This window comes from Lutra lutra, chromosome 17, assembly GCF_902655055.1.
Source record: "Lutra lutra chromosome 17, mLutLut1.2, whole genome shotgun sequence".
NCBI lineage: Eukaryota > Metazoa > Chordata > Mammalia > Carnivora > Mustelidae > Lutra > Lutra lutra.
The window spans coordinates 34,557,223-34,567,528 of record NC_062294.1 but is presented as its reverse complement, the minus strand read 5'-3'; the positions used below and the strand labels follow the sequence as shown (position 1 = coordinate 34,567,528).

Genomic DNA, 10,306 nt, shown 5'->3' with positions numbered 1-10,306 from the left:
ACAGGTGGTGGGCTGGGTTTGGCCCAGGGGCTACGCTTTGCTGACCCCTGACATAGATCACAAGGAATGTAGCATCCCTTTGAGTTGTGCAGTAGCCTGAGGGCCCAGCTTCACTCAAAAGATTCTAGTTGAACTAAGTTGTAAAGGGTAAGCAAGTGCTGTCCAGGTGGACACTTCAGGGAAGGGATGCCCAGCAGAGGGAACAGAATGGGCAAAGGCATTGTACAGCGGCACTGGAGAAAACAGAGAGAGAGGGCAGTGGGACACAGAAAGATGGTTGGGAGAGAGACAATGGAGTGCCTTGCACAGCACACTTAACAGTGTGGGCTCTGTTCCATGGGCAACTGGGAATCATTCACCATTTTAGGCAGAAAGCAATAGGGTCTGTGATTGCGTTTTAGGACGTGGAATGCAAGATGGAGGGGCCAGTTAGGAGGCCTGCAAACCAGTCAGGGAAGAGAAGGCAAGTGCCTAAACAGGCAGGGGGCAGGGAGTTAGGACAAAACATTCGAATGTCAACCAGACACGTGAAAAGATGTTCAGCATCAAAACCAGTGAGATACCACTTTGCTATTAGAGGAAAAGAAAGAAAGTGTTGACAGGGGCGCCCGGCTGGCTCCGGTGGTGGAGAATGGACTCTTGATCTCAAGGTTGTGAGTCCCAGCCCCATACTGGGGGTAGAGATTACATAAAGTTAAAATCTTAAAAAATAATAGTAAGTGTTGACCAGAATGTGGAGACATCAGAACCCTCCCACACTGCTGGTGGGGAGGCAAAATTGTGCGGCCGCTTTGGAAAACAGTCTGACAGCACCAAAAAAGCAAATGAGCTATGACCCAGCAATTCCACTCCTACATATATAGCAGTGGGGTGGGGGGGGATAAACCTATGTGCATCCAAAACCTTGTACACTAGTGTGCACAGAAGCATTATTCATCCTGGCCACAGGGTAGGAATAACCAAGACGTCTATCAACAGACACATGGATAAGTAAAATGTACTATATCCGTACAGTGGAGTATTATCCATCAACAAAAAGAAACAAAGAAGTATGAGGTGAGAAGTCCAGAAGAGGCTAATATATAAGACAGAAAGATTAGTGGTGGCCTAGGGTTAGGGATGAGCAGGGGGACTGAGGCGTGATTGCTGAAGGGCACAGGGTTTCTTTTGGGGGGTAAGATATTCTAAAACCGATTGTGATGGTAGTTGTACAACTATGAATAGACAAAACCCACTGAATTGTACGCTTTAAGTGGGTGAAGTATATAGCATGTGAATTGTATCTCAAATAAAGCTCTAAAAAATCATTACCTTAATGTAACTCAGAAAAGGTAATTTTCTCTCTGCATCTTGAAGTAAATTATCTATCAAATGCAATTTAAACCCCTCATCATTCGTTTTAAAATACAGTCAGTTTTTTGGCTTTTTTTTTTTTTTTTTTTGTAATTTAGGTTTTTGGCTCTGTCATTCAATAGCTGCGTTTTCATCCTAGGAATGATATGTTAATAACCACTTTTTAGAACTAGAACACTATAATCCATAGGGAATTATATGTGAAACGGAGCAGACTCAGAATTAGCCTCGGACATCTGCCTTTCCCTGAGTCCTCACAGCCAGTCATCCAAGATCTCTTCAGCTTGTTTATTTATGTAACGGTCTTACTGAGATATTATTCACATACCGTACAACTCACCTATATCAAGTGTACAATCCAGTGGTTTTCAGGATATTCACAGAATTGTCTAATGAACACCAATCTATTTTTTTAATTTTTAAAATTTTAATTAAGTAATTGAGGGAGAGAGACAGCAGGAGGGGCAGAGAGAGAGAGAGAGAGAGAGAGAGAGTTGTAAGCAGACTCACCACTCAGTGCAGAGCTAAACACAGGGTTCAATCTCACGACCCTGAGAACATGACCTGAGCCAAAATCAAGAGTCAGATGCCTAACCAATTGATCCACCCATACACCCCCACAATCTGTTTTTTAAAACATTTTTATTATCACCAAAAGAAATTCCACACCCAGTAACAGTCACCCTTTTTCCCCCATCCTTCTAGCAGGCAACCATTAATCTGCCTTCCGTCTCTCTAGATCCGCCTGTACTGGACATGTTACACGAACAGAATCACCCTGTATATGTTTTTTGGGGTTGGCTTCAGTCTAGCATGTTTTGGTTCATGAAAATTGTCGCATGGATCAGCACTTCATTCCTTTTCATCGATGAGCAATATTCCACAGTGTGAGCTAAACCACATTTTATTTATCCATTCACTCGTTGATGGATATTTGGTTGTTTCTGCCTTTTGGCTAAAATGAATAATGCTGCTATGAATATGTACAGGTTTTGTACAGCTTTCCTTTCTCTTTGGTACATCATAAGGTTAGAATTGCCGGGTCAAACCTCATCATTTTATAGGAACATAGCAATGGTATTTGTTTCAACATTTGGTAGACATGGATCTCATCGTCTGTTAACTCCAGGTGTCATATGGTGAATTTCCTTCCATCCAGGGAATTCAACCACCCAAACAGCTTTTATGTCTTCACTTATCTGTTGATTAACATCTTGTGACTACTGCAATGAACATTGACATACATCTATATGAGTCCCTCTTTTCTTTTTTTCTTTCTTCCTTCCTTCCTTCCTTCCTTCCTTCCTTTCTTTCTTTTTTTGAGTACATACCTAAGAGTGGAATTGCTGGTCATATGGTAATTCAGTTTAATATTTTAGGGCAATACTAAAAGTTTTTCACAGTGGTTGCACCATTTTACATTCTGGCCAGCAAAGGGCTCCACATTTCTCCAAATTCTCACCAACACTTATGTCCTTTTTTTTTAATTATAGCTATTCTAGTAGGTGTGAAGTGGTATCTCATACTGGTTTGGATTTGCATTTCCCTAATGACTTGTGGTATTGAGCATCTTTTCATGTGTTTATTGGCCATGTGTATGTCTTTCTTCAGAGAAATACCTATTTAAGTCCTTTGCTCACTTTTTAATCGGGTTGTTTGTCTCCTTGTTGTTGAATTTCTGGAATTCTTTTTTAAAACCTATTCTGGATGTTAAACTCTTATCAGATATATTATTTGTAAATATTTGCTTCCATTTTATAGGTTGCATTTTCCTTTTCTTGATAATGTTCTTTGATGAAAAAAGGTTTGTAGTTTTAATGAAGTTCAATTTATTTGTGTTTTGTTGGTGATTTTAGTGTCATATTTAAGAATCACTATCTCCTTATGACTCCTATGTAAGGGAGATAAAACATATAAATATTCCTCCACACATCTTAAAGGAGAACCCTTTAAGAAATGGCAGGTCAACTACCACCCCATGATGAAAATGGCAGGTTAACTACTATCCCATGAAGAAAATATTTGGAAAGCATATATCTATACTGAATATGGGCTAAAAACACAAGACTTATCTTTTTTTGGACAATACTGTTATTTAATGAAGTATGTTTATATTGTTTTAAGAACCTCTCTTAAGTCCATTTTCATCTGTTTGAGTCTCCATCAGTGGAGACAATTTGAGAGGTATCTGCCACACCCTCAAACACCCATTTTTCTCCTTCTAGAAAAACTACACCCCTGCCTCCCCCCCAGTGTCCTCTCTCACATAGGTAGTGTCCTGGAAGCCATGTTTTAACCTGGTCAGGACTCAAGCTGGGCAATCATTTTCTCTCTTGAGAATCTGTATTTGACACCGAGAAATGTGTTAGTTACCATAAGGGATTGTGAGACAGCCACATCCTGATATTTCTGCTTCACCTCTTGCCTTGCAGGGTCCATGTGAGACCCCTGTTGATTTATAATAAATATTTCTTCTCTGCAAATTTATGTGAATCAGTTTTGTACTAGGATGCTATTTTGAAACAATGTTTATGCTCCCATATTGGTGGGCTGGTTCTTCTCCCTGCAGAAACCAGGTCTGCAGTTGGAGTTAAGCTATGTTATGTTCCTTAAGTGAGGAGGTAGGGGTTTTAGGCTCATCCCATTGGGGATAAAGGGTCCTTAGAACACAGGCTCATGAGCCACTTCCCTGAACACAGTCTAGGGATGAATGCCAGCCCTGAGGAGAACCCTATCCTCTAGTTCAGAGCCATTTTCAACAGGAGAGAAGATGTGAGGGTATGGTATAGGAGAGATGTGAGGGCGTGGTGCTGAAGGTGACTGCAACAACTCGTCTATGGCAGAATCCTTTGGCTCTCCAAGTTGTGGCATTCAGGAACCAATGCCCTATTGAAGGATGCAGAGAGCCTGAGATGACCTGTAGACCACCAGAGGCTCATGTCTGATGAAGTGGCTGCCAAGGTCAAAGCCTAGGACATTAGTAGTAGAGGCCAGGTGGATAGTCATACGTCAAGAGCCATCAGTCCCTGAGGGCAGGGAGAGGAGATGCTCAACCTTAGAGACCAGTGAACACCCACAGGACAGAGCCTTGGTAAGAGTGACCCTTGTGCCATCTCCAGGGCTCAATGATTCTCCATACCAAGGCACATCTTAGGGAGAAGGGGCATGTGCCTCAAAAGAGCTGTGAAATTTCTGCTCTCAACTCCTACTTACTAGACTAGCCTGGACACAGCTCTTCTTCCTGACTCTTACTTCTCTGTGGAGTGTGTGCTCAACAGACACTGAAAACCCAAAGAGGTCATGTTTTCTTTCATGTCTTAGAGTTCTATGAAGTTTAACATACTATACTAAAATCAATATTATAACATAATATTAATTAACATAATATACATGTATACATATAATATTATTATATAATATTATTGATTATTAATTAATTTAAATAATATAATATAACATAATTAATTGACATTATATATATATATACACACACATATAATATAATTAACATAATATAAATCAATATCATATAACATACAAAACAACATACTATACTAAAATCTCCAAAACCCCAAATTTGCAGACATTGTTATCAGGAGCCGGAAGAAGAACCCAAAGGGTACTGATTGCTGTCTTGCTTCCCCTTCCCTTTTGCCACTCCCCTCCATCTTTCCTTTCTTTCTTTCCTTCATCCATATGTATCAAAGGTCCTATCCTGGGTCAGGCTCTCTGTCGGCCCTAGGGAATCCCCATTCCTCCCACATGGTGCTCAGAGGCCTGAGGGAAAACAGAGATTAAGCAGTTTCCAAGCCAATGAATTAATGTCAACAACAGAGGCCATGGGAACAGAAAGGAAAGCCTCTCAACTCTGCTTGGGCAGGTGTTGAGGGAAGGTGTATGAGTCTCAGAGAAGCAGTGTGTGCACCTTTGTCATGGGTGTTGGTGTCTTTGGTAGACACGCTTAATTATCTACCCAGAAACTATTCTCACTCTTCTTCTTCCTCACTGAACACCGATTCTATTTGGGGCTGCATGTGTGCCTATCATCAGCACTGATACATGATTGCTTCTGTTTCCATTGTCAGACACTCTATTTTCAGCTCCCCCTTGTAGCTATGGCTGGTGGCCCAGACCTGGACAAAGAGAAACACTGCTAGGGAGCTTCTGCCATGCTCTGCTTCCCTAATAAATTGGACAGCTCTGGCTGGTGCCAGCCCCTCCCCACTCTTCCTATCCTGAGTGCGTATGGGACGCCTGGAGCTGCGGACCATCTTGCAATCATGATGATGAAAACTCAAAATGTTAAGATAGCAGAGAGCCAAAGATGAAAGAGTCTGGCTTCTCAAAGACCTTGCTCAGCTGTTACACCAGTACTTGACGATCTATCCCCAGATTTCTTACATGGAAAAATAAAACCTCTGCTAATGGAGTGTTTTTAAGAGCATTACTGAAACATTCCTAACTGACACAGGGTCTCAGAAGAAAAACTTGCTCACTCAACATTTGGGGCCCACCTGCCTTAGAGCTGGTTTTCTTCCTGTTCACCCTGAAGCAAAATCTGACAGTCTGCAGCACCATGTATGCCCAACTTTTAAGGACTGAATTGTGCCTCCCCTCTCCCTTCAATTCATATGCTGAAGCCCTAACCTCTAATGTGACAATATTTGGAGATATGGTCTTTAAGGAGGTAATTGAGTTCATAGGAATGGGGACCTAACCCAATAGGACCGGTATCCTTATCAGAGGAGGAAGAGACATCAGGAGTGCATGTACATGGAGAAAAGGCCATGTGAAGACACATTGAGAAGGTGGTCATTTGCAAGCTAGCAAGAGAGGGCTCTGGAGAAGCCAATCATTCTGACACCTTGCTCTCTCACTTCCAGCCTCCAGAACTGAGAAAATATATTTGTTGTTTAAGCCACCCAGTCTGTGGCATTTTGTTATGGCAGCCCTAAGAAACAAATACACCCAACCACTTCCTAAACAGGTCCTTTCTGGAGAGGATATAGTGAAATAGTCCATCACTCACAGCATCAGCAGGACCTACCACTGCTGTCCTGTCTTTCTTTCTTAAATATGAAGGGAAACCTTGGGTCCCTCAGCTTCTGAGGCAAGCTGCAGCATGAGAGGGAAAAGCCAAGAGTTAGAAACCCAAACAAGGGGTGCCTGGCTGGCTCAGTGGGTTAAGCCTCTGCCTTCGGCTCAGGTCATGATCTCAGGCTCCTGGTATCGAGCCCTGCATCGGGCTCTCTGCTCAGCAGGGAGCCTGCTTCCTCCTCTCTCTCTGTCTACCTCTCTGCCTACTTGTGATCTCTCTCTCTCTCTCTCTGTCAAATAAATAAATAAATAAATAAAATCTTAAAAAAGACCTCAAACAAACAAAAAAAAGACAACTCTAAGATTAGAAAGAAGTCTTTTTTTAAAAAACCATCTAATGAACACATTCAGAGAGATTCAGAACAATAGCACATCAATAAAACAAGGAAAGGAAGTTAAGAAGAAAGAATTAGAGAATTAGAGAATTAGAGAATAAGGATGCTTTTAAAGATAAAAGAAAAAATCACTGCCAAAATGAAATGATTATTAAAGGATGGAAAATCAACTTTGGTAAGGAGTCAAACTATGAGAGCAAAAAAGAGAACTAAAGAGAGAGAAGAAAGCAAGAAAACAAAAAAGGGGGGAGGGGATGAGATAATAAAGGAAGAGAATTTCTAAGAGTTGAATAAGGACCCAAACTTTGATTGAAAGCTCCCACAGTGAATGAAAAAGATATCTTAGTGAAATGTTAAAATATCAAGGGACTAGAAAGCCCCCAAAAGTTTCCAAAGAGACAAAATTAGCCAACTAGAATGGAATTGGGATCCGCTTGGTTTTAGACTGCTACTTAACAGTGACTCTGGACATAATAGGCACTAAGTTACAAGAAAAAAAATCATTTTGAACCTGGAATTCTTTTTTTTTTTTTTTAGTTTTATTTATTTAAGAAATCTTTATGCCCAACATGGGGCTCGAACTCACAATCCTGAGATCAAAGGTTGCATGCTCTTCCAACTGAGCCATCCAGGTGCCCCTTGAACCTGGAATTCTATACCCAGTCAAACATCTACTAAGTAAGAGAGCGAAGCAAAAAACTTTTTCCAAACAGTCAAGTTCTCAGAAAATTTAACTCCCACATGCTCCCTCTCATAGGAAGCTATTTGAGGATGTGTAACTATTTGAGGATGTGTAAATAAGTAAATAGGGAAAAATGGGATCCCAGAAACTGTGCATCCTAACTCAGGAGAGCAGTGAATGCAAGACACAGCATTGCTGAAAAGTAAACTAGTTCAGTTCAGAGCAGAAGGTTGGAGGAGCTCAGGACAGAGGCATCTGGGAAAATGGAGGGCTTTAGGTGAGATGTTTTTTAAAAAATGTAAGAACATGTTAAAGACATACCATGCAAGGGATACAAACAAATAAACAAACAAAAAAGCCCTAAGTCAGTCAGAAAGTCTGAGAGGGGGAGGAGAGAAATGGTGTATAAGAGAATTATGGTCCAAATTGGGAGCAAACCAAAATGAATTTAAGGTGACTGTATTTCATTCCATGGCAAACCCCAATGCTTTTTTATTACAGAATCCTATTGTATATTTAATTTTAGGCTAGTTCTCATAATTCCTCCATATTTCCCATACCTCATACGTATGCTGATGGATATAAACTGGTTTTAAAAATAAATATGAATGGTGCCTGGGTGGTTCAGTCAGTTGAGTAGCCAAGTCTTGATTTAGGCTCAGGTCATGATCCAAGGGTCCTGGGATCGAGTCCTGCATCAGGCTCCATGCTCAGTGGGGAGTCTGCTTCTCTTTCTCCCTCTGCTGCTCCCCCTGCTTGTGCTCTCTTTGTGTCAAATAAATAAATAGTCTTTTAAAATAAATAAAAATAAAAATGAGTATGAAAATTTATTGTGTCTGGGCACTTTTGAGACCCTTCTCGTTTCACAAAGAATATTTGTGTTTTTTTTTTTTTAATAATTTTTTTTATTTTTTATAAACATATATTTTTATCCCCAGGGGTACGGGTCTGCGAATTGCCAGGTTTACACACTTCACAGCACTCACCATAGCACATACCCTCCCCAATATCCATAACCCCATCCTCCTCTCCCAACCCCCTTATTTGTGTTTTTTTATCTGGGTGCTGGTTACACAGTATTTGGCTTATGAAAACTCATCAAGCTGTACTCATAATATGTGTGCTTATCTCACATAGGGTTGTTTTTGTTCTTTTTGTTCAAGTGTACCCAATGAAAGATGACGTGTGGAAGTTAAGGCAAAGAGAATGGAGAAAAAAGAAGTGTTCTGATATCTTTTGTTTTACCAAGTGAGAAGTTAAGAGAGTATGTCAGGTTGATAAGAAACAAATATAGTCCTGAATATTTAAATTTACCAAGGTAGCCAATAGACAGAATAACAGTGACACTGGAACAATGTAAAGTGCATGTACTGAAGTAATCTCTACACCCAATATGGGGCTCAAACTCACGACCTTGAGATCAAGAGTTGCATGCTGTGCAGACTGAAGGAGCCCATGCAGGACTGGGAAAGGAGACCGCTGCCATGGGTGTTCTGAACTATTCAATTCACTGCCACATGCAAAATGCTACTGTAATAATAAAAAATATTATTGTAATAAAATAATATTGTAATAATAATGTGAAAACTTAAAAACTCTGCAGTAAATCAGCACTAAATTGTATGATGTAATCCATAAGGACTGAAGTGGAGCTGAGAAGAGAATTTTGACGTTTTATGACTAGAGCAACTCTTTGCCCTTCTAATGTCACCAAGACCCACTGAAGTTTTAAAGGACCCTTTGACTTTTAAAAGATTTTGGGATTCAGGCTCTAAGAAGCATCAACAGCTTTTAACGATACTAGGAGAGTCTCAAAGATGCTCCAAATGAAACTAATTTTTATTACTTCATGTTCTTTTTATTTTTTTAGTAATCTCTACACCCATCATGGAGCCCAAACTCACAACTCTGAGATGAAGAGATGCATGTTCTTCCAAATAATCAAGCCAGGTGTCCCATATTACTTTGTGTTTTTTTTTTTTTTTTTTTTTAAGATTTATTTATTTATTTGTCAGAGAGAGCGAGGGAGAGAGAGCGAGCACAGGCAGACAGAATGGCAGGCAGAGGCAGAGGGAGAAGCAGGTTCCCCGACGAGCAAGGAGCCCGATGCGGGACTCGATCCCAGGACGCTGGGATCATGACCTGAGCCGAAGGCAGCCGCTTAACCAACTGAGCCACCCAGGCGTCCCTACTTTGTGTTTTTAAAAGCAGTTGAGTACTTGCTTCAGCAGCACATATACTAAAATTGGAATGATACAGAGAAGATTAGCATGGCCCCTGCACAAGGATGACATGCAAATTCATGAAGCGTTCCATATTTTTAAAAAACAATTAAATAAAATAAAAAGCAGTTTATACCCATTAGCATTTGTAGGAACTATGGTGAAGGGCATATGGGGGACTATGGGAATTTGCATAAAACTCAGTAAACAATAGGATGTTGTAATCTCAAAAGTATTGGAGTTTGCCATGGAATTGAACATAGTTACTTTAAATTCAGATCTGTTTCATAACCTGGATAAAACACACAGCTCGGGGATGATATCAATTTACAAATGTTCCTACATTTCAGTCTACAAAATCTCCACTGTGCCGAACATTAGAGACTCAGCCCCAACTCTCGGATGCCTTTGGAGAGTAGACTGATTTGTGAATTCACATGGCATTTTCTACGACCTTCCTCCCAGAAAATAAAAGCATTTTGCTTTCAATTTCAGAAGCTCTTGGGTCACCCTTGAGGGCCCTCCGTGAAAGGATCCATGAAATCTTCCCCAGGTCTTGAAGTACTGAGGACCACCACGTTTCTAGTGCTTCCGCAGGTCCCAGGGCAACTTGGGAA

The 10,306-nt window shown here is 40.7% G+C and overlaps 1 non-coding gene across 1 annotated transcript; it reads left to right on the top strand.

The window, feature by feature from the left end:
- Positions 1-9,682: 9,682 nt before the first annotated feature.
- On the top strand, positions 9,683-9,789 carry LOC125090114 (U6 spliceosomal RNA). The gene has a single exon (XR_007124199.1). It is a non-coding gene; the product is annotated as a U6 spliceosomal RNA (small nuclear RNA).
- The last annotated feature ends 517 nt before the right edge of the window (positions 9,790-10,306 follow it).